At 42.1% G+C, this 27,058-nt stretch overlaps 1 protein-coding gene across 6 annotated transcripts in view; it reads left to right on the plus strand.

The window, feature by feature from the left end:
• CDKL5 (cyclin dependent kinase like 5) overlaps window positions 1-27,058 on the plus strand; it is a 199,371-nt gene that overhangs the window by 49,368 nt on the left and 122,945 nt on the right. For 3 of the 6 annotated variants that reach the window (XM_038377968.2, XM_038377994.2, XM_043504487.1), the window contains exon 2: window positions 6,524-6,653. The exons of 2 other annotated variants lie outside the window; for them this stretch is intronic. The gene's annotated coding sequence lies outside the window, so the exon portion shown is untranslated. Of the gene's footprint in view, window positions 1-6,523; window positions 6,654-12,332; window positions 12,466-27,058 lie in introns of all 6 variants that reach the window. One more of the 6 variants, XM_038377958.2, reaches the window with a different exon arrangement.

The following is a 27,058-nucleotide window of genomic DNA, read 5'->3' on the forward strand; positions in this document are numbered from 1 at the left end:
AAACGGAACTGTAGGTTTGGATAAAGAAAGAGTACATGTAAGTAGAATCAGAGGGGAGATTGGTGCATAAAGGAAAAGTAGTACTTGAAATATAATAAAGGGTTCAGTAACTCTGTTGGTTGGTTGGTTGCTAGGATGGGATTAACTAGTGTGTGTTGAGGTTAGAGTGATTTTTTTTCCACAAATCGTACTGTTTTGTTTTCCCCTGTTCTCCTCCCCCCTCGGTTTTGGATGTAATGGCTTCTGTGGCGAAAACTACAGACTGAGATAGTGGAGTTGTTAAAATGTTCCAAATACAGTTGTCCTATGGCTTGCTTCTATTCCTGCATGACTGTGGGATTCTGAAAGACTTGACTGAAAAAAGACAATGTAGAATAAACAAGTCTCGATGTGCTGTTCACATGGGGTAAATTTTCCAATCCATGCTTTCAGGGTAAATTTCTCTCTGTAAAGACTTCTGTGTTTAATTAATAAATAAATAAAAATTGTGAGCATGTATATGCTGAATACTAAAAATACATATATTTTGTGCTAGTGATTTGAAAGAATTTATAATTTTTTCCACAATACATAATTATACATACATAGTATTAATAGTTGAACTAATAAAAAATATCAGCACTGCACCTCCAGATAAAATACCATTAGGTATTTGAGGGGAAAAAAAATATAAAATCTCTAGTAACTTACATTGTTGTATGACTCATGTCTAAAAATAAAAACCATATGTCCTGCAAAATATCATTTCTCTTGGAAAAGATATTTTGTCAAGACTTGCTAATTTCTGCTAGTTAAAATACCAAGTAGTCAGGTTTAATGATGACCATATCCACTTTGCACAATCAGCTTCTTGGCTACTGATGCAGTCCTTCAGGCACACTTCTTAGAAAAGTCTCTCTTGATCTTGTTTAATTTATTTTAAAAATGAGTATTCCTAGATCTGAGCTGTATTGCACCTTTGGGTTATTCCTTCAAAATATTATAATAGCCAAAATGAAGGTATAATTTCACTAAAGGGTAAAGGATTGTTTTCTTCCATGCCCTTGGATGGTAGGGATCAAGATTTTGAAAGGGGTCTACTTTTAAAATCTTGACTATGGTGTTTCCAAATAGCCCCCCCACCTTTATTTTTGTGTAAACTTGGACTAATTTTGAGGTAATGCTGCAAGTAATAAACTGTCTGTCAACCTGGGTTATTTTTCTGCCACTGATTTGCTATGTGATCTTGGTCAAGTTGTTTGCCTCGCCTCAGTATTTTATCTGTAAAATATATACAGCTCATCTTTATAAGTAGTTAGCTTCTCTAATGAGAGGAACTATATAAGGGCATGATGTATTTTTGCAGGGCTAGTGTTTGGGATTGTCCCCCTATCTTTCCCTTCTTCTTTCTGTCTTGCAGGTTTGGGATGGCTCTGGCTGACTCTTCATACTGTGATAATAAAAGAAAATGTCTCCTGAGTGTTTGGGTGCCTTTGGGATAAGGAAGGCTAGGTGCAAAGGTGATGCAAGGGAGCGTAGTTAGGACTCATTCCTTAGCACAGTGGAGGAAAGGGAAATTTCCTTATTCTCTTCAGATCCTTTCTGGAGAAGCTGGCTATCCTTCTTACAAAAGCATTTAAGTTTTTGTTGGGGAGAGGGTGAAGAGGATGGATAAATACAACTTTAATGGATTTCTAGCTCCTGAGGTCACTGTGAACAGACGAAAGAGACAAAACAGCCTCCACTCACCCCCGCTTTTGGGGTCCAGCAACAAAACTTTTGACCACTAAGAGTTTCTGGGGTAACCTGCCCATTTTCAAGTGAGGATACTAAATCACTCAAGTGTTGATAATCTTACACTGCCTTCCCACAATTCCTCCCATGTGCCAAAAGAACAGACAAGTTCTCCCATAATTCACTGGGCAAGAATCATATAGCACTTCAGATTACTGCAGAACAAAGACCCTAGCCAAATTACTGCAGAAGCTCTACTGACACGTGGGCGAGTACTGTACCCTCACTGGTGCTGTAACTCTAGTATGACTTTGAAGTGTGGCTGCTCACCCCTGAGCTAGGCTAACCTAGGTACTTAGCATTGGGTGCTATCACTTGAGTTAATGCAGCAGAGAAGGTACTTCTAGGAAGAGAACAGACAGGGTAAGGGCCATTATTGGTTGTGATGGTCTATAGATACTTATCTCATTCCATAAAATCATAGAATATCAGGGTTGGAAGGGACCTCAGGAGGTCATCTAGTCCAACCCCCTTCTCAAAGCAGGACCAATCCCCAATTTTTGCCCTGGATCCCTAAATGGCCCCCTCAAGGATTTAACTCGCAACTGGCTCCAGGCACCAGCGAACCAAGCAGGTGCCTGGGGCGGCAAACGTAAAGGGGCAATAGGAGGTTGGGCTCTGGGGCGGCCATCTACCCTTGGCAGCAGCAGGAACTCAGCAGCCGCTCCACCATGGCGCATTTGCGCTCGGTGTCAATTTGGCGGCAGGGATGCGACTCTTCTTCCAAGTGGCAATTCGGTGGCCGTACCATGGCTCCACCTCTGTGTTCGGCGGCAAGGTGTTTTTTTTGTTTTTTTTTTTTTTTTTTTTCTTTTTGCTGAGTGGGGTGGCAAAACAGCTGGAACCAGCCCTGCTCAAAACCCTGGATTTAGCAGACCAGTGCTCAAACCACTGAGCTATCCTTTCCCCGTCCTTGTCTGTCTGTGTGGTTCACACAGCTGCGATCACCAGAATATCTGAATGCTTTTCTAATATTTATTAACAGAAATAACAAAACTGTCTCTTAGCTCACTTTTTTTAGTTATTTTTCTATTTTGCTCACAGGCTGAGAAGTATGTGTGAAGTCCTGAGAACGTTTGTGGGCAGTGGGAGGGGAAGGGAGGAGAATTGAGTTCTCAAACCAGTAAGGCTCCATGTTATACTATTTATATCTCCTCAGGGTGTGAGTTCCATAATCTAGTCCAGGACCAATGAAGGTTTTGTTGTGTTCATATAAGCCACATTAGCGGATACGTTTGTGGTTCCACTGAATGTAGGTCCCTCACGGTTGCAGAGGGTGAAGCAATCTCTCAAGCAGGTAGGGATAGTCCCATGTAGAATTTTGAACGTTGGTTCAGTGACCTCAAACTGGACTCTGTTCAGTGAGGAGGTCAGTGCAGAGCACCAGGATTATGTGCTCACACACCTGTGCAGATTGAACAATTGTTTTGTACAAATTGAGGCCTTCTCAGGTGTAGGGCTTCATTTCTAGATATGAGTTGAAATAATCAAGCCCTGGAAGCTGTGGTCATATTTGAGTCTGTTAGGTATACTCTTCTGGCAACTTGCAGTTACAAGTGGGAATTCCCACTATGAAGCCTGTATGGACATCCAGTACTGCTGTGGAGTCCCAACAATTGCAGGCTGCAAACTGATATAGGAATGTGAGGGAGGAAGATGTTTTCTGATTCTGTTCTTGGTGTCACCTTAGATCTTCCTACATTTGAGCTCTGCTTGGCAGTTGTCAAAACATCGCTTTGTTGCAGCATACTGCAGTGCTTGCTGGAGATAATGGGAGTTTACTGAAGAACACAAACAGGACTGTTTTCTAGATTCAGAGGATAATGATGGCTTTTCATCAAGTAGCATGTACATATTGAGGAGGAGGAAAAGATCATTTCTTCCAGGGATTGAATATTTCTCCATTTTTGTGGAAAAAATGGCAAGGGTGTCCCTTTTTGACTTGGAGTACGCCTAGGAAAATGCAAGACCGTGATTCTAACATTCTGAGAAGAGGTGTACCTGTAGCTAGGGTGGCAGGATCCATTCAACCCTGTCCTGGACAAGACGGTACAGGTATGCTATCACTCTCATACTATCCTGGTTGTCTAAAATAGTTTACAGAAATCAAGGCCTGTTTTTGGTATACAAGCACCTTCAAGCCAAAGGTCTGTTAGTAATAGGTTATTTTAAAAATAAAGGGATTTCATCAGTAAGGTTCAAGTGCATCCTATGAGCAACTTAACCCTAGCTCCCAACTGCTGGGAAGAGAGATGCTGGTAATCCTGCCTGAATGCAGTACCTGGACCTTGCTTGGGAGGGATAAGGCTATATCTTTTATATCACTCTTTGGCTAGTGAGTGTGTCTGATTAATGTGAAGGTACCCCATTCTTCTAGCTTCCAGATAAAATAAATTCACTTGTCTACTGATTCTCTTCTTCCCCCACTCCCAAAAAAGTTCCTTTAGGCTGTGTGTGTGTGTGGGGGGGGGGGGTACTGCTACACTACTATACCTCTTGCTCTGTCCTTATGTAATATGTAAAAAGGCAATGAGTTATGCACTTTTTTACATAAAAGACCTATCTGTATCAATAAAGGGTGATATCTCTTGGTCACAACCAAATTAGTGAATATATGTTTTGAAATAAAATAAAACGGCCAGCTGAAGGTGTTTGAAGAAATGCAGTTTTAAGTGGAATCTAGTTAGGGTGGCCAAATAGCAACTGTGGAAAAAATGGGGTGGGGGGTAATAGGCGCCTATATAAGAAAAAGTCCCAAAAACCAGGACTGTCCCTATAAAAACGGGACATTTGGTCACCCTAAATCTAGTTAATTTTAAACACAATTCTGATTTTTTTTAAAAAAAAAAGTTAAACGATTGGATGAAATATGGTCAATTATTTTTACATTATGTAAAATGTATATATTTTACATAGAGGGATTTACACATGATCTAATTTATTGAAAAACTTGATTTTATTTTGGTTTCTAATTCTAGATTAATCATTTTAAATTACTAGATTTGAAATGAGGAGAAATCTGGCAGTTATTAAAAACACTCCCTTTGAATTCTAAACTTAAACTGACACATTGTAAACTTCCATGTAACTTGCATAATACCAAATGAGTTCAACTGGATGAATCTAGAACAACCAAAGTGCTGTCCAAAGTAGTAAAATGAAGCTGGCACTAGTTTCTGTATGACCAGGGCTGGCTCCAGCGTTTTTGCTGCCCCAAGCAGCAAAAAAAACAAACAAAAAAAACAACCCCCCCACACACACCCTTGCCACCCAACATGGAGGCAGAGTGATGGTGCGGCTGCCGAAGAAGAGTCTTGTCCCTGCCGCTGAATTGCTGCCGAGTGCGAAATGCACTGTGACGGAGCGGCCGCTGAATTCCCACCGCTGCCGAGGGCGGATTGCCGCCCCAGAGCCTCATGTCCCCCCATTACCACCCCTTTACATTTGCCGCCCCAGGCACCTACTTGGTTCGCTGGTGCCTGGAGCCAGCCCCGTGCATGACTTGGGAATATCCCTTCATTCTGGTTAATATGCAGTTAGCAGAACCTATGCATTATTAAGATGACTAAATTATCCTGTGCACTTGGTCTTTGCTTGCTTCGATTTTTTGAAAGAATGGTGGCTAAATGGTTGCATTTGTTGAACTGCTTTAATTGCATGCTTGAGGCAAGGTTAGGCTACTGTCCCTTGGATTTTAAGAATAGGTTTGATGAGGACAAACTTGTATTTAAAAAACTAAAATAAAATTCTACTGTTGGTAGTATTGCCAACCCCAAGTATTCAGAAGTCATGAGTCAAGCCCCCCAGAGTCATGAGAAGTAAAAAATAAATGATGGATTCTTTTTATGTATACTCTAATTTTGAGCCTTTCAGGTTCATGTTTTAAAGCTTTCTTTTTCAACCATGAGTGTTAGAAACTTAGTTTTTTAAAATGGAAGCAGTGATTTTCACTTAATTGCTTGATGCCAAGAACTGGAGTTTAAGAAAAGCACCAGGTTTAACAATAATCGCAATAAATCATGAGAGTTGGCAACACTGTGGTGTCATTTACTGGTTCTTTTTAAGATGACATTAGATGGGGAGATAAATTTTAATTTTTGGTGCAAATATACTTTTCTTCAGTATAAGGTCTTTTGACAGATGGATGATTTTGAACTGGGCACATATATGAAAGCCTTGAGTTAAATGTGTATTTCACAGAAACATGAGAACTGTAAGTGACATGTTTGTTTTATTGTATCCTATGGGAGAAAATTATTATCTTTTGCTAAGGTTTTCTTTCAACAAATTGTGTTTGTTGTCTTCCAGCTCTTAGTGGAATTTTCCCATCCATTGAAGATGATGATGTAGTTTTATCATATTGTACAATTTTTTTGGTCAGGATTTTTCTTCTTACACCCACCTGTGGATAGCTATGCTGTTGCTCATATCCTAATTCCAGCCACTTTTGCTGCTGCCAACAGTATTCTGAATACTGCTGCCCAGAACTCAGAATTTCCTATTTGTGGGACATTTCAAAATTTGATTTTGTTCTGATTTAGACCAAAGCGAAATATTTCAAAATTTCTCTTGAACTGTAAATTCTGGATAACTTTCGATGTGGGAATATATGGTGTTTTTGAAACAAAAAAATCTCTGAAGGGTCTGGCAGCTGCTGAGTGAACTTGACATTCTTGTCACTTTTTTGTCACTGCCTACCCTTGAATAAAAATGGTGGGTTTTTTTTGTTTTGTTCCCCCCCCCCCCACAGACGCCTAGCGCCTAGACACACCATTTGGCAGTGGGGAGCCAGCTGACTGGTCTGGAAGCTCTAATCCATGGCATGAACCCAGGATACCATAGGCCCCAGCAGCCTGCTAAGCAAGCTGTCAAAAAACCAGGTAGGTTTCTGATGGAACTCTGCCTGTGATTCAACATAAGTTTGTTTGAACTTAATAGGCTTCTGTGAAACTTTTTTGGTTTCAAATTGGTATTTTCTGATGAAATCCTGTTCTGAATAGCAGCAGTGAATCTGACAAAAATCTGTTTCACTGTGCTGCTACTTACCAAATATACAGCAGCATCTGAGTCACTAGAAGTGCCTGCCTGCAGACCTAGAAAGACAGTACTGCATCATTTTTTGGAAAATGAAGTAAAACTTTGCAAAAATTAAACTAAGTAAGTAATAAACTCACCAGGGGAAATTTCTATTAACCACTATGTTGCCAGCACAGAGTGCCCGAGGCAAGCAAGAGCTGGATTCATAGCCTGATTGTGCGTTGCCCAATAACCACAACGGGGTGGAGAAGTAGAAAAGTTTATTTGAATCTTCAAGCGGTACAGGGAGACAACAATCTCAAATCCTGCACACCAGTGCAAGCAGTTACACATATTTTTATACATTCATTCTTTAGCATACTTATCCAATAGCAAGCTGCCCTGAGTATCCATATAGCCAATCCGGTATACCAGCCAGTTCCCCTTTTTCCTCTTATCTATTTCACCGTATATGGAGTTGTTTGTTCAGCATTATCTAACATTTCTGTCCTGTTAGGCCTAATCTTGCTTCAGCCAGTTTGCGCCTGCAACAAACTGTTGCAAAATCCTCAGCGTGACTGCTGTGAGTATCTCTGGGCAGAAAAGGGAAGGGTGGGCATCTGGGCCTAGAGCGAGGGGGCATCATCGACACTCGTGGTCTTCCATCCCCTTGAGTTACCTAGTGGCCATGCCTGGTGTCCCCAACAACTACAAGTTGGACTAATATATTTTTCAAGTTAATTGAACTTATTTAAACCTCTTGCATTAGGAGAGATGTTTGTACTTTGAGGACATCCTCTTTTTGCAGGGGAAGGAAAGGTAGAAGCCTGCTTTTATGTGAACAAAAAGAAGAGGATTAGTTTTATGTGATGAAAAGGATGGAAAGATAGTCAAGTGAAAAATACGTCATCATTCCTATCAAAGCGAATTACATATTTTTAAAATTAAAGTTTATTCTCCTGAGGAATAACAACCTAATGTCACACTGTTTCTTCTGTTTTGAGATTACACCTTCTAGTACTGGAGACTGACATCTTGTAGTTGTACTCAGTGTCTGTCTCCAACAATGTTTGGCAAAAGTTCTATTTGCAGAACAGCCAGGCAGTATATAGTGCTATGAACATGTATGTCTTACTCTCTGTTGCAAGTGCAGCTTCCTTCTAATCAAATAGGCTTCTTATGTAGAATCTTGCAAAGATGTGATTCTTGTGTGAACTCTAATCCAGGCCCTTGTATTAGATTTTACAAGATTGCTGTGAGCTGAGGTTCTCACAAAGAGGATGTCAATGCTATGCTCTCAATCAGCAGATTTTTCACTGTTTTTTCTTAAAATGGAATCATAGAATATCAGGGTTGGAAGGGACCTCAGGAAGTCATCTAGTCCAACCCCCTGCTCAAAGCAGGACCAATCCCCAATTTTTGCCCCAGATCCCTAAATGATCCCCCCAAGGATTGAACTCACAACCCTGGGATTATCAGGCCAATGCTCAAACCACTGAGAAATGAGGGTACATGGACTTTTGTCTCTTCATTGAAACAGGATGATTCATTCTTCTGTTGGTGATTTCTGAGCAGATGTTGAAGTCCTGTAGGAAGATGCCAATTGAGCCCTCCTATCTCACTTTGGTAGACATTGCTCATTAACCTGACTTGGATATAAGGAAGGCAGGAGTAGTCCTTTGGTCAGGATAAGGTAGAATCTGGTTAAGCAGGCCTATGAGAGGAATAAGAACAGCCAAGTGTGGGGAGGTTTTGGGTTGGAGCCTGTTTTATGGTTAAAATGTAGGTGGTAAATTTCAACATCTACATCATGTGATAGCTGTTCTGGAGCAGGGTGGAAATAGGAATATCACTTGCTCATATTCATCCCTTACAAGGTAATGCAGAGGAGGACTGATTAATCTAAATTCTAGATAGGGAGTTGGAATTTTGACCCTTTCATATATTTTTCTTAATTCCATTTGTCATCAGTTTGTGCAAGAACCAGTTCAGACACCCTTTTAAATAAATGTAGGATGAAGGGTCAAATCCCCAGTTCTTCAAACTGCGTTTAGTGAAACCAAATTATTAGCACAATGGTATCCCCATACAAGAGTTTCATTTACTGGTTTGGTAGAGGCAGCTCTGAGCAATTCCCTGCCAAACTCCCTGGCTGTAATTACCTTTGAGGAAAAAAGACAAAGACAAAGAACAGTACATAAATAATGGGGCACTGTCAGAACTGAAAAGCACAAAATGAGACTTATCCCACCCCTTTTAAGAACAATTGAATTTAAAGTATTTCATTGATAGCACAATTCCCTTCCCCCCTCCCAATCCCTTTACACGTGCAAAATATGGGCTAAAGCCATCTTCAGTTACTTGATTCTCTGGGTTAGTGTCTCTGTTGCACCATCCTTTGGCCCTTATGAGCCTGCAGGAGACTGAAGATGATAAATTTCTCATGCTAAGAGCAGGAATCGTGATTATTTCAATTCCTTGCCTTAGGAGAATAGAACTGGCAATAAGAGAGGAGAGATGGTACAAAGTGTTTGTATCTGATAGCAACAAACCCATTATCCTTGGTGTTCTGTTCTGTTTGTTTTTTGTGGTGGTTCCAGTCTATACACTGGGCTTCTCAGACTTTTACTTCCCTTACTTCTGGGGGCTATGTTTCTCATTTTAAAATACTTCAATGCCTCTTTTGTGAGTAGAGGAGGGAGGGGGAAGAACATTGTCCATTTAAAACTTCTAAAAAAATTGCCTATGTAATAAAAGCATACTGTAAACTTTTAGTAAAAGTTAATTGTCATATTTTCCTGTTTGCAGAAAGGGAGATTTTAAGTTTAACACATGCATAAACCAACAGCAGCAACAACAACAACAAAAAAAAAACTTCTGTGCGTTCCATCTAATAGGTAGCAAACTAGAATTCTTATAAAACAATGATAGAATGCATGCAGGGAATATATGCCTGTTCTTTTTTTACTACTAGCTGCTGTTCACTATGAGCAATGACGAAGAAAAGGTGGCTTCTAAATCTGGGTATTTAATGCAAATAGTATTCTCTTGCATAAGCTGCATAGCTACAGAACATCAAACACTTTCATTAAAACTGTGACTCACAGCTTTCAACAGAAGATGTTTCAATCCTTAAAAGTACTAATAGAATTATTGCAGTCTGACAGCCTGCAGTGGAAAAATACTTCAGCTACCAATATAGTATTTCATACTATCATGTAACTTGTCATGCATATATTTTTGCCTTAACCCCCCCTGCCCCCGCCCAAAAACCTCCCCAAAAAACAAACTCCTCATATGAGCAGACAGGTGGGTTTTTTCTAAACTCACTAGCATTCTGAATAGTTGAAGAAATAGATGCAAATAGAGAAAATGGAATATATTTAACATCCTGGGTCTTGAAGAATATCTCAGTGAAGCTTTTGGCTTAATAAATAAGAGTTTTAAGATTTTTTTTTTCTAATTCAACAAACTGCATATAAAAACAGTTTTTAATTTAAAAAAACCTAGTATCTTAGGACTTGCTTTCAATGTATATTTTTATATTCAAAAGGAAAAGCCACTCTTTATTTGGTAAGAGGAAAAATATCTACAGTGATTCTCACCTTGAAAGCTGTTAAAAATCTGAGCAGATTGTATATATGGATTTTATATGAGGTCTGAGTAGATTTTTATGTATATAATATATATGAAAGCTTAAAACAGACTGCAACCTAAAGCCTTCTCCCTATTCTTGGCTGTTCTTGTTCCTCTTGTAGCACAGCTTAACCAGACCCTACGTTATCCTGACCAAAGGACTAGTCTTGCCTTCCTTACATCCAGGTCAGGTTAATGAACACTTACCAAAGTGATTTAGGAAGGCTCAATTGGCATCTTTTTATAATAATAAAAACCAAAGCAGCAAACAAGAAGTTTCTAGCAGTAGCTAAAAGTCCTCAATCGTTCTTAAATCAATGGGTATCTTATCTTGACAAGAAAGATGGTTGTATTATTAGGAAAGAAGAAATTCTCAAGTACAATCCAGCAAACCTAATGAGAATTCTTCACTATCTTCTTATGGCTTTACTGAGTGAGTAGAATTCTAATAGTTATGCAAGAATAACAGAGAAAACTAGGTATTAGACCCTGCTAGTGATCTATGTTAGGAACAAGAAAGAAATAGTATTTTTAGCCATACTGTGTCACTGAGAAACAATAACAGTCTCATGCATAAATCTGTTGTTTTCCTAGTTGCTGGCATATCCTTTTTTCCTCTTTTTGGTTTTGCATTTTGTTATGCGTAATGGGTAGACTCTAACACTGTATAATTACTGTCTTGCATAGATTAGATGAAGCTGTGTGTGTGAATTTTTGCCACTCACAGATTTTAACTTCTTGGTGTCTTTAAGATTTTGATTTTTTTTTAAAAGTATTCTCTGTTTACCTTAAAATGTAATCTATTCAACAATACTTTTTCTGAGGGACCTCCTTTTTCAGTTTCTTGTCTCCTGAGCCTAATTATGCAGCCTTTTAATATGTTTGTTATTGTGAACAGAGCCAGTCCCAATCCAATTTATAGTGATGTTTATAGGGTAATTTTGTGGGATACATATTAAGCTTTTGTGACATTCATCTGTCTATACTGTAGTCACCATTTTTTTTACATCCCATTTTGTAGAACTTGTGGCCTAGCTTGAATAGGAGAAAGAGGGTGGTGGTTGGTTCTTGTTGTAAATGGGTACTTGAAGTGCAATAGCCATTAATGATGGAATTTCCAAAGAGAACCCCACCACTTCATGTAAGTGAAGCTTGTAAAATAATCTCTAATCAATTCTTTCCTCCACTCGTGTGACTAACACTACAAAACTATTGTTTTCTTCATCTTCTGGCTTCTCCCCTGGTCATCTGCTGCAGCCTAATGGCCAAACAGCTCCTTCGGTGGTAACTACTGTGTTCATTTCCCTTGGCAGAAATTGATTGGGAGTATAAATTCTTTAGCCGTCAGCACATCTCCTTAGAAGTTATGGTGTTCTCTTTTATTCTCTGGGGAAATTACTTGTATAACAGTATTAAGATGTAGTAAGCAAAGGGAAAAGTGAATTAAATTAGTTATCTGCATTTATACTTAAGCTACAATAGATGGTTACATACTTTATAGCTTCTGTAGCCTCCCTGCTTCTCCCTGTGTGCCAGCTTCCCAACCCCCTATATTTCAGGGATGCACTGCAACTCTTTCACCTCCTCCCTCTTTCCAGGAGCTCTGTGTATTGATCTCTCTTCCTCCATCTTTTATTCTAGGGGCTCCTTGTAGCCCTCCATTTCACCCTCACTCCCACACTTTGTAATCAATTATTTCTTTTCATTCTGTCTGGGAGATAAGTCACTTGGGGACAATGTTTTAATATCCGTTGGGATGATGGGCAGAACTGATATGGGATGGTGGTGGTATATGGAAGGTGTTAATTGATGCCACCAACCTGTTCTTTGCTCTATAGACAGCAGAATCTGTTAATGAGATGCCAGGGGCTCTGTATGTTCAAAATCCTCTCTCTGCTTTTCCATAGGATTCTACCCATTGATGCCCAGAGCATTCCCTGGATTGATAGTTGCTGTGTTCAGAAGTTAGTGCATTATATTTCCGCAGACGAGCAGAAAAATGCCAAGTTGAGTGTGGGGCAGGAGCAGTGGAAGTGCCCTGTAAGTGGCGGGGCCCACAGGTGCCCGAACCATGGCCCCTCCCCCCACAACCTGCCCCCCCCCGAGCCTCTGCCTTCGCGGCGCCCCTTTCCCCCCAAGATCCTGCCTCCGTTTGCTCCTCTTTGCCCCCTTTCCCCTGTCACTTGCCCTTACCTGCTCCCCTGTTCGATTGCCCCTGATGTGGGGCCTTACTTTTCTTAGACTGAGAATGCCTCATTCAGTTGGCTAATTACAGAGGGATAAAAAGAAGAGTGAATAGCTTACATTCCTAAATGCCATCCTTTCCTTTATTTCTCGTTTTGTAACAAGTCTGTCAGCATTTCTTGCTGTTTAGATGCTAACTCCCTTTTTCCAGGACCTGTTTTTCGAGTCTCTCTTCTCAGTAACTTGCATATCTAGCAGTGCCTTTCTTATCATGTGCATCTCAGGTGTTAGTCCACGGTTTCATTAATGATTATACATAATAGTATTTAATTAGCAGTAATATTTGGGAGGAACACCATCTATCTGTCTCCTAAATCCATGTGGAAATTTTCCACAGCTGCCTTGTCTCCAAGGCTGGTATGTCAAAAACCCAGGAAACTTCCATTTTTTAAATCTGATCTCTCATTGCTCATTTCTATAAGAGCTAGCTCATGACCTCTAGCTGGATAGATCCAGGGCTGGTCTATGATAGACATTCTGGTGGCATAGTAATGTCACATAGAGGGCAGTTTTGGTTCTTCTTTAACAACACTTTTATACCTGGAAAAGCCCTAGTGTAATACAGTTACACTGGCAAAAGAGTGCTTTTGCCAGTATACCTTCTTTCGTTCAGAGAACTGTTTTTATAAGTTCTCTTGCTGATATAAGTTGCATGTACACTTGGAAGGTTTGCTGGTATAGCTATACCAACAAACCCTCTCTGGTGTAGATAAGGCCTCAGTTTCCATCTCTGATGAACATGCAGATACCTAAGATGTAATCCTTCTTAAGTTAGGGTAAGAGAAAGTAATAAAAAATAAATAAATGAACTGACAGACCTTAGAGTAGCAGCTATGTTAGTCTGTATTCACAAAAAGAAAAGGAGGACTTGTGGCACCTTAGAGACTAACAAATTTATTTGAGCATAAGCTTTCGTGAGCTACAGTTCACTTCATCAGATACATGCATCCAATGAAGTGAGCTTAGCTCACGAAAGCTTATGCTCAAATAAATTTGTTAGTCTCTAAGGTGCCACAAGTACTCCTTTTCTTTTTGACAGACCTTGGATCCTTTGTCACAATTCCTTGTAAAGCTATATTTCTTTGGTTTTAGTCATTCCAGGGGCTGGCATTTGTGTCGGTCCATGGGTTAGCCAAAACTTTTTTATTACTACAACCCCACCCCTGCAGATAAAGCAGATCACTTGCCTAATGCTTTTTTTTTTCCCTGAACTAGAGTGAGTTTTTACTTCACTTCAAATTCAGGTTTTCCCTACAGCACTTCAAACAATGCAGTGTCACTAGCATAGCAAGCTGATCGCAAACATGACACTTGTATACTGCAGTAGCATCCAGAGATCTCTAGTGCAGAGCAAAGGAATGTTCCTGCCCACCCCACACAAAGCCTGAAGGGGTAAATGAGACCAATTAACGTTAGGCTGCACCTATAGGAAACCTAGGAAGTGCTAGGAACTAATTGCAGGTGAAATCCAGTTGGGGTAGGAACCGGGCACTGGGCAGGATCTATAAATAGAGGAAGTTGGCAGGCTGGGGGAAGAAACCTACAGTCAAAATCCCTGATGCAAGGATGAAGAGCAGGAAAATTGTCAGGATTCCTTCCCCACTCTGAACTCTAGGGTACAGATGTGGGGACCTGCATGAAAGACCCCCTAAGCTTATTGTTACCAGCTTAGGTTAAAACTTCCCCAAGGTGCACAGTTTTTGCCCTTGGATTATGTAAACACTGCCACCACCAAGTGATTTAACAATCAGAGAAAGAACCACTTGGAGTTCCTATTTCCCCCAAAATATCTCTCCAAGCCCTTACACCCCCTTTCCTGGGGAGGCTTGAGAATAAACAAGATGAGCACAAACCAGCCTTGGATTTTTAAGACCCAAAAACACCCAATCAGATTTTAAAAAACAGAACTTTATTAGAAGAACAAAAAAAGGTAAGAGAACAACTCTGTTAGATCAGAATGGAAGATAATCTTGCAGGCAGTTAGATTCAAAACATAGAGAATCCCTCTAGGAAAACCTTAAATTACAAAAAGACACACAAACCGGAATACACATTTCCTCCAGCACAGCGAATTTCACAAGCCAAAACAAAGAAAACCTAATGCATCTTCTAGCTAGATTACTTACTAACTTTACAGGAGTTGGAGGGCTGTTCCCGGCAAAGGTATCACACAGCCACAGGGCCAGCTCTAGGCACCAGCAAAACAAGCAGGTGCTTGGGGCGGCACGTTTCTAGGGGCGACATTCTGGTGCCAGCCATGCCGGCGCCAGCCATGCTGCCCCTAGAAATGTGCCCCTGCTGCCCCAGCTCACCTCCGCCCACTCCCCTGAGTGTACCGCTGCTCTGCTTCTCCCCTCTCCCTCCCTCCCAGGCTTGCCGCGCGCTAAACAGCTGTTTTGCACTGCAAGCCTGGGAAGGAGGGGGGAGAAGCCGAGTGGTGGCGCGCTCGAGGGAGGCAGCAGTGGTGGAGCAGAGGCAAGCTGAGGCAGGGAGCGGTTCCTCAACCCCTCCCATTAGTTCCTGCACTTCCCCCCAACCTCGCTCACCTCCGCTCCGCCTACTCTCCTGAACGCACTGCCTCTCCCTTGCCTGAGAGGGAGGGGGGAGAAGCAGAGCGGAGGTGAGCTAGGGTCAGGGGTTGCGGGGGGGGAGCAGCAGGAAGCAATGGGGGTGGGAAATGCGGCATGCTGGGGGAGGAGGCGGGGCTGGGGATTTGGGGAACAGGCGGAGTTGGGGTGGAGCCAGGGGCAGGGGGACACACAAAAAATGGTTTTGCTTGGGGCAGCAAAAATCCTAGAGCTGGCCCTGCACAGACAGACCAAAGTTCCCCCCCCCTCCAGATTTGAAAGTATCTTGTCCCCTCATTGATCATTTTGGGTCAGGTGCTAGCCAGGTTACCTGAGCTTCTTAACCGTTTACAGGTAAAAGGGTTTTGCCTGTGGCCAGGAGGGTTTTTATAGCACTGTATACAGAAAGGTGGTTACCCTTTCCTTTATATTTATGACAGGGGAGTAGTACAGGGAAGGAGCACTAAGGGCTGGGAGAGTAAAAGCTGTTGGGTTGAGGGTCCCTGGACTGGAGCCCAGTATAGAGGGTGGGCTTCAGTTCTCCTACCAGCCACTGGGGAAGTGGCACAGATCAGGCAGTGGGGAGTGGACTGCCTGGGACAGTTTGCCTCAAAGGGCTTGCAATACCTCAGAAGGGGGGCGGGAACTTTGATGTGAGTTGGCTGGAGGGCTAAGCTATGAAGAGGAAAGTGCTGCAGCTCCAGGAGCATGAGGCTGCAAAGTGAGAGAGTGGAATGATGGATTGAGTAACTGCAGGAAGGAGCATCCAATCAGATGGCAGAGGTAATTGCCTAGATGAGCCACAAATAAGTGCCATTGAGTGGTGAATAGAGCAGACCCTGTCACATTGTGCCAAAGGGCTTAAAATCTAATTAAAGACAAATACAAACAAGTATATGTAACAAACAGTGGAAAGGAACGGGGGAGGGAGGATGAGGGTTACAGTGATAACTAGGCATTGTAATCATGTGTTTCCTAATGCACAACTAGATCGTTTAGAGTCGATTATTCTTGTAAGAAATAAAATACACTTTGTAAATCCCTGAATACCAATCATATGGCATGCTCCATTTAGAATTTCTGAGGTTCCCCAGGTTTAAAGATCAGCTCATGTTTTTCATTTGCCCTGTAGCTCAAGTTTCATAGTAGAAATGTATTCTGTAAACTGCAGAATCATCATTTTTCAGTAAGATCTTTGTTAACAGATGGTAGAATATCTTCTTCTGGAGAAGGTCTAGTGCTTTAAGCTTCAAGTCTTTGGTTCTAATTGCAGCCCTGCCATTGATTCTCTCTGTGGCCTTGGATAAATCACATAAAATGACATTCTGACTTATTGGGGATTTTACCCTTAATTTCAGTTTCCCCTCCTTGAAATTTTGGTTCAATTCTTAACCTGTAGCACCCAACAGGGCTGTTGCCAGGCTAAATGTAAGTACATTTAGGTGTTAGGTGGAACAGTCCTCTCCATAATATCTATGAGCTATAAATAGTAAGTGTTCTGTCTTGAATATTAAACACATTTTAGATACAAATATTAGTACTTGAATAGGCATTTACTTATATTTAGTGTGTATAACTAAGAATTTCTCACCATATTGTAAAAAATTTACTGTGATTTCAGTAAAACCTTTAATTTTTATTTACTAAACGTGGCTGAGAATAAATACCTGAATGTATAAATCTCACAGCTACTATGTGCTTTCAATCTTGTACTAATTTTTGTACTTCACTAATGTTAATTTACTGGCACATCTAGGAGCAATGGAGAATGGTGCAGGATTTTGTGTATACAACTTTGACCCTGGGGAAGATGCCTTTGTGTTTCTCCTTGCAGGCTGATATCTTACAACACTTCTGCTTACTGGATAATTTCACCTTTTGTCTTGCCAATCTTTATCCAGTTACTTTTCATCTTGGTTTTTGCTTCACTGAGGCATTGTTCTATATCCTGTTGGGTACAGTCCTGGACACAATAATCCATATTAGGGCTGCCACCTTTCTAATTGCTTGTAGTGGGACCCTCGAGGCCCCACCCCCTGCCTCGCCTCTTCCCTGGGGGCCCCACCCCTGCTCCATCTCTTTCCCCAAGGTCCTGTCCCCATTGCTCGTTCCTTTCCCTCCCTCCTCCTGTCACTTGCAGGATCATCTCAAGGAGCCTACCTGCATGTAGGAGGCGGTCCCATCTGAGCAGGGTCTGGCATGGGTTAATGACCTGGCATCTCTCCCCTCCTTGTGGTAACTGGACTTTTTGGTTTGAGTGCCTTTTAGGGTTGCCGGGTGCCTGGTTTTCGACGGGAATGTCCGGGAATCTGGCAACCCTAAATGGCACCCGAACCCGGAACCCAAAAACCGGACTGTCTGGGTAAGACCTGGCCGGGTAGCAACTATATAAGGGTTTGACTTCCAAACTTGGTCATTACAACTTTTATGTAGAAATGAAGTCCCACAACCTGAAAAGATTTCACTTAGATAAATTGCTGCATTTTATGCCATCTGAGCAATGCAGATGGTCATGAGCAAATCACTCCAGTGCTCTGCTCTCTGCATTGAATCTTCATTGAATGCAGAGTCCGCTTCAAGTTCTGGTCCGATATTGTCTTCTCTGGGACTGGCCTTGGTTACCCAACAGATTTGTCTCTTCCTCCATGACCTCCAAGACTGCTATATTTCAGTGGAACCAGCAATCTCTCTGCCTCCACCCCAAAAAAGGAAAGGCTCATGACTAAGGCTGCGAGTCTGCCACAGAAGTCATGGATTACATGACTTCTGTAGCCTGCTGGTGCGCCTGAGCCCACTCGCCCCCCTTTCTAGCCCCCCACATGCAGCAACAGTGGCAGTCCAGTGCCAGCCCCGCCACTGCCCCCCCAGCAACAGTGGTTGTCCTGGGCCACTGCCCCCCCCAACACCCAAGATGTAGTCATGGGTATATAGTACAAGTCATGGAGAGGACATAGGGCTGTGAATTTTTGTTTGTTGCCTGTGACCTGTCCATGACTTTTACTAAAAATGCCCATGACTAAATGTTAGCCTTACTCGTGACTACCGTAACAGTTTTTACAGGCGCTGGATGTGGGTTACTGGACTCCTGCAAGACATAATGACTGCATTCAGAACTACTCACAAAACTCAACCCTATGACTTGGCTTTCCCTCAATGAATTTCTGACCCACATGCTCTCGTCCACCCATACAAAAATATCAAGCGAGTATAGGCTGGGAAGAAAGAGAGATGCTCTCATTTCTATTTTTAAAATACGTGTGTAGGGCTTAGGGTCACTATCAATGTAGTATCTGTAATGACCGAGCTAGAGCATAATAAGTGCTATCAAATGTAGCAAATAAGAAACTTAAAATATTTTTCCTTCTGATCTTCCAATTTATTACGTTCAGGTGTGTTTAATGGTGTCTCTTAAAACTGTAAAGTTAGGGGCAAACTGGCTTGAATTAAACTTTCAGGCATATTGACTTAATGTTGAGGCAACATTGTTACATATATGAGTCAACAATGCAATGCTGTTGCAAAAAAGGCTAATGCAGTTTTGGGTTGCGTTAACCGAGGCATATCATGCAAGTCATGGGAGGTGATAGTATCGCTCTACTTGGCGCTAGTCAGGCCTCAGCTGGAGTACTGTGACCAGTTTTGCTGTATAGAAAGGATTTAGAGAAACTGGAAAGGATGCAAGCAACAAAGATGATCAAAGGGATAGAGTGCAAGCCATATGACCAAAGACTGAAGAAACTGGGTAGGTTTAGTTTGGGGAAAAAAAAGCTGTTTTCAAATACTTGAAAGGTTGCCTTAAAAAAGATGAAGGAAAAATTGTTTTTTCTTGCCAAAGAGGGCAGGACAAGAGACGGTGGATTCAAACTACTACAAACAAGATTTAGATTAAATCTCAGGAAAAACTTCCAAATTTTAAGAACAATAGGACAAAGGAACAAACTGCGTAATGAAGTTGTGGAAGCTCCTTCACTGGAGGATTTCAAAAAGAGGCCAGGGAGGACATCTGTCTTGGATGGTTTAGATTTGTGGTTCTCAAACTGTGGGTTGCGACTCCGTTTTAATGGGGTTGCCAGGGTTGGCTTTAGACTTGCTGGGACCTGGGGCCAAAGCCGAAGCCCGAGCCCCACCACCCAGGGCCAAAGTCCGAGCCAGAGGGCTTAACCCCTGGGTGGTGGGGCTCAGGTTACAGGCACTGCTGCCTGGGGCAGAAGCCCTGGGGCTTCGGCTTTGGCCTTCCCCCACCTGAGGCAGTGGGGCCTGGGCTTTGCTCCCACTCCCCCGGGTGGTGGGACTCTGAGCTCAGGTTTGGGTCCCACTTCAGGGGGTTGTGTAGTAATTTTTGTTGTCAAAAGGGAGTTGCTGTGCAATGAAGTTTTAGAACCCCTGATTTAGATCCGTGATACTCAGACTGGGGCTCGCAAACTGCAAGTGGCTCGCAAACTCCTGTGGCTCTTTGCAGCATGTGATATTAACACAGTGTGATTTAATTACTAACCAATCAGGATGCTTTTACTATGTTGTTATCCAGTTGTAGTGAATAAAATAAGAATACTTGGTCTGTCATTTCGCTGTGAGAATTAATTTTATATATATATATAATATTAGTAAATGAAACAATGAATTCAGAGTACTGTTTTGGGTTATGTTGATAGTTAATTTTGTCTCCTGAACCACTGAGGTCTGATTATTTGTGGTTTAAAGACCACAAATCCTCTATTTTGGCAGGGATTAGATTAGATTAGATTACCCTTGCGGTCCTTTCTAACCCTACGATTCTATGTTTTTAAATTTGGATTATGCTGGATATCTTTTGAGCAAGATGCTTTGGTTTTGTGGGGTTTTTTTTGGGGGGGGGTTTGGTCTTTCTCCCCAGAAAATTCAATTTGGTCTTTAGTTTTAAAAAGCCTGTATCCTACAGAACACATGGATTATTATTTTCTGATTCTTAAAAAATACTTTAAAATCATTATAAATGATTGGTCCAGAATGTTGGGTTAATTCCTTTTGGTAATTTTTGCGTAGTAGGATATTGGCAAGGTAGCTTCTTCTTCAAGTGATGTCCCTCTGGGTGCTTCACTGTAGGTGTGGCAGTGCCCCCTGTGCCTGGGATCAGAGATCTTCATCAGCAGTGCCCGTTGGACCGCACATGCACACCTCCCCCTTTTCACGCTGTGAGTGGGATGTATGTATAGTGCTGTGTGGTCCGACCGCCCCACCCCCCACCCCCCGCCACTTCCTTCTCTACCACCTTTGGTCTGAGATGGAAGCGGCAGCAGAGCCTACTTCTCCTTTTCCTTCAGTGGGTAGTGTCTTACCTATCAGTTTTAGTGTAGTTAGTACTTCTAATTTTTCTTCTATTTTTTTCCCTCTCTCTCTGTCTCAAAAAACCCCCAAAAAACAAACAAATAAACCCCCCAAAAACATCTGATGAAGTGAGCTGTAGCTCATGAAAGCTTATACTCTAATAAATTTGTTAGTCTCTAAGGTGCCACAAGTACTCCTTTTCTTTTTGCGAATACAGACTAACACGGCTGCTACTCTGAAACCCCCAAAAACAGTCAATTTTTATTTTCGCTTTATCTTTGCAGTTTATGTTCTTTGTTTCCCTGCTTCCCGCCCTTCCCAACTGGGAAGCTTTTTTCCTCACCCATATGCATGGTCTCCTGGGTTTAAAGGACATCTCTTGAGGAGCCTCCTTCCCAGTAATGGATGGCTGCGTGCAGTGTATTCGCTGTCTGGAAGAGGGACATGTACCACAAAAGTGTTCCCACTGCCACAACTTGACTTCCAAGGCCAGAAAAGACTGGGACATGCAGTTAAACCTTCTCCTCATGCAGAAATCACTGCATCCAGCATCAGACCTGGGCTCAGACTCTCCCCCGAGCAGTCTTCACGTTCGGCCAGTTTGTCCACCGAGCCTCATTCTGTGCGTCCCACCAAGAGGAAGTTTTCTCTCTCATTCTGATGAGAAGAAATTGGCTTCCTCCTCACACTCTGAGGCACAGCCCTCCAGGACTCAATCCCCTGTGAGGTCAGATGCTTCAACATCTTCCAACAGGACATGGCTCCATGGCCCATCCAAGAAACCATGGCATGAAACAACGGTCTAAAGACCTTAACTGGGCTGGCTGCCCCCAGTAATGTCCCTTTGTTTTGGAGACCAAGACAAACTGGCTGGAGGAGCTATGGCATTCACAAAACCATTGGCACCTGCATCCTTTTTGGCACCGATTAAGCCGTCAGCACCAAGCAAGTTATCAGCACTGACCAATTCTCTAGCTTCACCTGCTGGCTGCTCAGGGGAATGCATCTCTCCTTCAGCAATGAATCATATACTGGCACTGATGATGCTCCTTCCTCCTCCACAGGATTTCATATACCCGATTCAAGACCCGCTTGTATCAGACGCTCCTGAGTCACCTCTCCTCAGGCACGAACTTCCACCACTCCCACCCTCCTCTCTGGACTCATGACACTCCTCCAAGGGTGGCATCTCCCTCTCTTCCCTAGCAATGAGGAGGGCTCCATTGCACCTTCATATTCGAGATAAAGTCTTGGAGCCTATCTATGCATCCTCACTATTTGCAATCCACATCCAGACCACAATCCTGGTATGGACCACCATGGATGGAACCACACATTGCACTTCCTCTATAGTGGCCATATTGGGATCCTTGGGCCATGTACAGGGCACAATTCGGGAAACCTCCTGTGGAGCAAAGATGGAGACCTACACCTCTCTTTCTCCATTGTTCTCTTGCCTTCCAGAAACCAAATCTCCACCTGTACCAGTTGAGGAAGAAGAACAAGAGTAGGAAGTTCCACCAACATTACATTTCTCTTCTTCTTCCCCGATGAAGCTATCATGCCTCCACTTCTACGGCTGCTGATGACTTCAGGCACTTTTAGGAATTATTCTGCAGGATTGCAGACTTCCTCTAGATTCCTTTGGAGGAAGTTAAATAGCAGCAGCGTAAACTGCTTGATACCGTCCACACATCCTCTTCCTCCAAAATTGTGCTACCTATCAGGGATTTCCTAAGGAGGTATAAACCACTGTGGAAGACTTGCCTTTTGAGGGCCACAAGCTGTTCACGATTGGACGATTCCCTGCCCTCTCAAAGACTCATGAACAACTCTCTTCTCAGCATTTATATGCCAGTGCCAAAGAGACATCTGGGGAAGTATCTCCCCCCAGATCCAGACCACTGCAATACAGTCCTCAATGGCACTATGACACCCAGTATCGAAGACACAAGTCCTCTATCAAATGTAGACAGCCCACTCCTCAAGGGCCACCTCTCATTCACACCCAGCCAAGCAACAATTTTGAAGGTGTGGTCGAGGCCCTGAGAAGCCTCCCTCTCATCCAGTCATTCCAACCATCTTCAGTACTCCACCAGTTTGGTGACTGATTTAGCTCTATTTTTTCTATCATGAAGACTAATCACCTCGGACAAGTGGGTTCTAGAGATAGGAAGGGGATGGAGTATCCTTCTCTGACTATCTATTCTGCCCTGGCACCCTCCTCCCTGTCCCTTGTCAAAGGACCCCTCTCTCAATTTATTTCTCCCCACAGAGTTTATCTTCTCCAGCTGGATGCCATGGTTCCTTTCCAACATGGGGGATGGGATTTCTACTCCCATTATTTTCTGATCCAGAAGAAATCTAGCATCCCATCCTGCACCTTTGAAATCTAAACAAGATATTTACCCAAGGTTCCATTGTTGTATCATCTCAATCAACTGATTCACCATCATTGCTTCTTCCCAAAGCACCTCGGCCATAGGCGCCAATTCCATTGGTGCTTCAGGGCTGGAGCACCCCCGGGGAAAAATTGGTGGGTGCTCTGCACCTACTGGCAGCTCCTTGCCCCCGCCCAAGCTTGCCTCTGCCTCCTCCCCTGAGTGCACCATCCCCACTTCTCCTCACAGCGCTTGCTGCCGTGAAACAGCTGTTTTGTGGCGTAACAAGCTGTGGGAGGGAGGGGGAAGAAGTGGGAATGCGGTGCACTTGGGGGAGGAGGCGGGGAAGGGCCGGGGTGGGAATTTGGGGAAGGAGTCCAATAGAGGCAGGGAGGGGGTGGATTTGGGGCAGGGACTTTAGGGAAGGGGTTGGAATGGGTGTGAGCACCCACCGGGGCCAACAGAAGTTGGTGCCTATGCTCTCAGCAACCAGCAGGAGGCAGTTCTGCACACCCTAGATGTCAGATGAGCATTTCTACTTGGACAGGACTAACCTTTCTGAAAATCACCGCATCAGTTCCTTTCAGCGACTGAAAGATCCAGGGTGCAGCCATCTGTAAACAATACCTTTGTAAGCAGATCTAGCAGTGTAGATATTTGTCCTAAGAAGTACATAATAAACAACCCCCTACTACAATCGGAGCACAGTCTATCCGTTTGTTTTCCACCTCTATTGGTTTTCTCAATAATAATCCCATTGCTGACATTTGTAAGCTGCCATGTGGACATCAACAGACACTTTTGCCCATCACTATGTTATTACTCACGATGCAACAGTGGACATTCTCCTAGAACACGCTGTCCTATCATTTGTAGTAAATGCTTCTCCAAAGCCCCAGCCTTCTGATTAGGGGCACTACTTTCTAGTCCCCTTCAGTGGAGCACCCATAGGGACATCACTCGAAGAAGAAGACAGGGTTACTTACCTTGTGCAGCAACTGAGATTCTTCAAGATGAGTCCCTATGAGTGTTCCACTACCTGCCCTCTTCCCCTCTGCTTCGAAGCTGAAACATGAGCTCTGTGGCAAAGGAGGACTGGGGGGCAGTCGGACCGCATAGCACTATATATATGTCCCGCTCACAGGGGGGAGGCGCGTATGTGCAGTCCGACAAACACTGCTGATGTAGATCTCCAATCCCAGGCTCAGGGGGCGCTGCCATACCTACAGTGGAGCATCCACAGGGATACACATCTTGAAGAACCTCAGTTACTGCACAAGGCGAATAACCTTCTCTTTCATCATCTGACTCTTTTTCCTCCCTCTCTCGGAAGGTGGAGTTGAAATATTTCTTTATCAAAACCATATTTCTTTCCTATGCTCATGCTGAATTGTTAACATATGCTTATTCATGAGTGGATTACTGACTTTTTTTGTTTTCCTGAGTGGATTTGGAAAAGGTAGGGGGCAGGGAGAATGCGCATACTTATCAAATAGGTAAAATTAAAAAGAGAAACTGGTATTTTGGATCCTGCCAAACTTGAAATAAATTCTTCAAAATCTAATCTCATTATAGTAGTAATGTACTATGCATAAAAATTCTTCAAAAGATATCAAGCCTACTATCAGTTTTATAATCTAATTGAACTCTAACTAGTCTTCAACATTTCCTTTGAAATACAAACATAAAATCTATCTTCAAATCAGTTAGAACTTGTTTTACCTCTCCCACCCTACTACTTCTGAGAAATGCATCTGACTGTGACATGACACTAATACAATGCACTTGAGTCCTAGCTGAACAGGCATTCTTTGTTCCTTCCCTTTAAATGAAAACTATAATAAAATATTTTAATTTCTATGCCAATTCCAAAGGAGACTAAATTCCTTTGTTTAAATGTACCTTACAAAGGGACGCCATCAATTTAAATTTCACTTCCTTTTGGAAATTTTTCACCCACTTTCCTTATAACTACATTTACTATAACTAAAGGAGATGAGAGAAAAGCTGTTAATTTTCTGCTCTTTCAGTATATTTACCATGTGCATTTAACAGAACTTTGTATGCACGCAATTTCCCTTATTTGTGTGAGTCTTTTGCAGAGCAACAGGGCAGAGGGAGATTTTTAAAAAAAAAAGAAATATGATTATAAAAACCCCACAAAAATTGTCAAAGAACCTTACAGGGTGATAAAACATTCAGGTACTAACTTTTTTTGAAAATGAACAACTAAATTTCCACTTGTTGGTGACTCTGTAAAATATAATTAAATGAGTAGTTCATAACTCATCTTTTTCAGAATGAAAATTTAAGATGGCTTTTAGCATCCTCACAAGGTAACACGTCCCCAAGAAAAAGTTCAGGCTATTAATATTTTTTTAATTAGCCAAACCATTACTTAACTCTTTGATTCAAAATTAGAGTTAAATAGGCTTTCTACACAATTCATATTTTAATAAAATACTCTGTTCTTTCCCCTTCTCTTATTCCATTCTGTGTTTTAAAATTTATTCATTGCCCAAGTTGTCCTCTGACTTGACTAATTTTTAAAACTTTTTTGTATCTGTTTTCTTCTCTAAAATGTTCCCCCTTTTTAGCCTTTTTTTAAACTCTGTGCCAGTGTTGCCCCCACATCCTTTTCTTTTCCTTACTTCGCTACAATGTTTCCTGCTCTGTCCTTGCTGATTTTACCTTGGATTGCTTCCCCTTTTTATAGCTCCTTGGTTTTTCTGCCCTTTCTTGATTCTCTCCTCATCTCTCAGCTGTAAATGCAGGGAGAAAGTAGAGCAACACATGAGTGAATGCTCTCTCTCCCGCTACTCACACTTCCTGCTGCAGGTGGGCTTTTCTCAAGAGGGGGTAGTGCTATGAGGGAGGCTGAGAAAGAGGGTAACAGTATGAGGGATATAAAAAGGGTGTTGTGCCAGGGAAGAGCTGGGCTGGCTTCCTCTCCGGATGGTGAGTTGATGGCCCTGGAATTAACAATTGAAGCAGCTGATGTGATAGTCAAACAATGTTTGAGAGTCAGGAAATGCAACCAGTGAGTCAGGAGGAATTCAAAGTAACAAAGTTGGCTACACTAGAAATTTCTTTAGGTTAATTTTAAGTGTGTGAAGGATAAGTAATCTTGAGTCAAGTAAGTAAAATGATACTTTTGTTATCATGACAAATGGCAAGTCTTTTCTTTTTTGGCATGTTCTGGATACATTTTTATCTTTAGTTTTTTGAGGTTGGCTGTTGAGGGGGAAGCTTAATTTAAAAAACAAAAAAAAAACATTCTCTGTGGGTCTGATTTGAAAAAAGCTTCAAGAATGAATAGCAGAAATCTGGCAAATACTTCTAAGGCCTAGTTAGGCATTACATTTTCATTCACTAATAGCAGTATAGTACCTGATGCTATTAATTTATAATTAGACATTTTGGACTTTTTTTTTAACCTCTTGGTGGTTTATTTTTAGCAGATGTGTGCTTGTTTTGTTTAAGAAAGTGATTTCATGGTGTGGGGTTTTTTTTAAATCTGAATAATGAACCAAGAATCAGAGTAATAATAGGGTTGAAAATTACATGGGATAGCAATCATTGTAGTTATTTTGGTCTATGTTGGAATAACCACAAAGTTTAGTTCCAGCATTCATAGGATTTTAATAAAAACTCTGTATGTTCACCTTTATTTAATATCATATTTTTCTTTTACTTTAAAGACTAAGAACCAAAAGTTCTCTGTCCTGCAGTGTGGAGTAGAATAAACCCTGTAGATTAATGAAAATTAAGCTCTGCTAAAAAAATGGGGGACAGAAGATCAATAAGCAAGTGTTTATTTTTCCTTTTTGCCTTTCCCTGCTCAGGAGATGTTGGCAACCCTTCTGAGTCACGATGGGCATTTGGGGCTCTGTGTGATTTGCGGGGGCAGGCCTGCTCACAGTAGGGGATTTAAAAGTTGTTCTAAGCGGCACAGTCTCCTACTGCTGTCTTTTCATTTGTGTGCGTGATTATTTTTTTATTGATTTTTCTCCCCCTCCTCCTGCAATAAAGAAACAGAGAATGAAAAGGAACAAAAAATGACTGACTTACAGCTTGTATATGTTCTCAAATATTTGCACACTTCATAGGATCGCCAGCTGAATTATGCAATTTTAC

This window comes from Dermochelys coriacea, chromosome 1 (genome assembly GCF_009764565.3).
Source record: "Dermochelys coriacea isolate rDerCor1 chromosome 1, rDerCor1.pri.v4, whole genome shotgun sequence".
Lineage (NCBI taxonomy): Eukaryota > Metazoa > Chordata > Testudines > Dermochelyidae > Dermochelys > Dermochelys coriacea.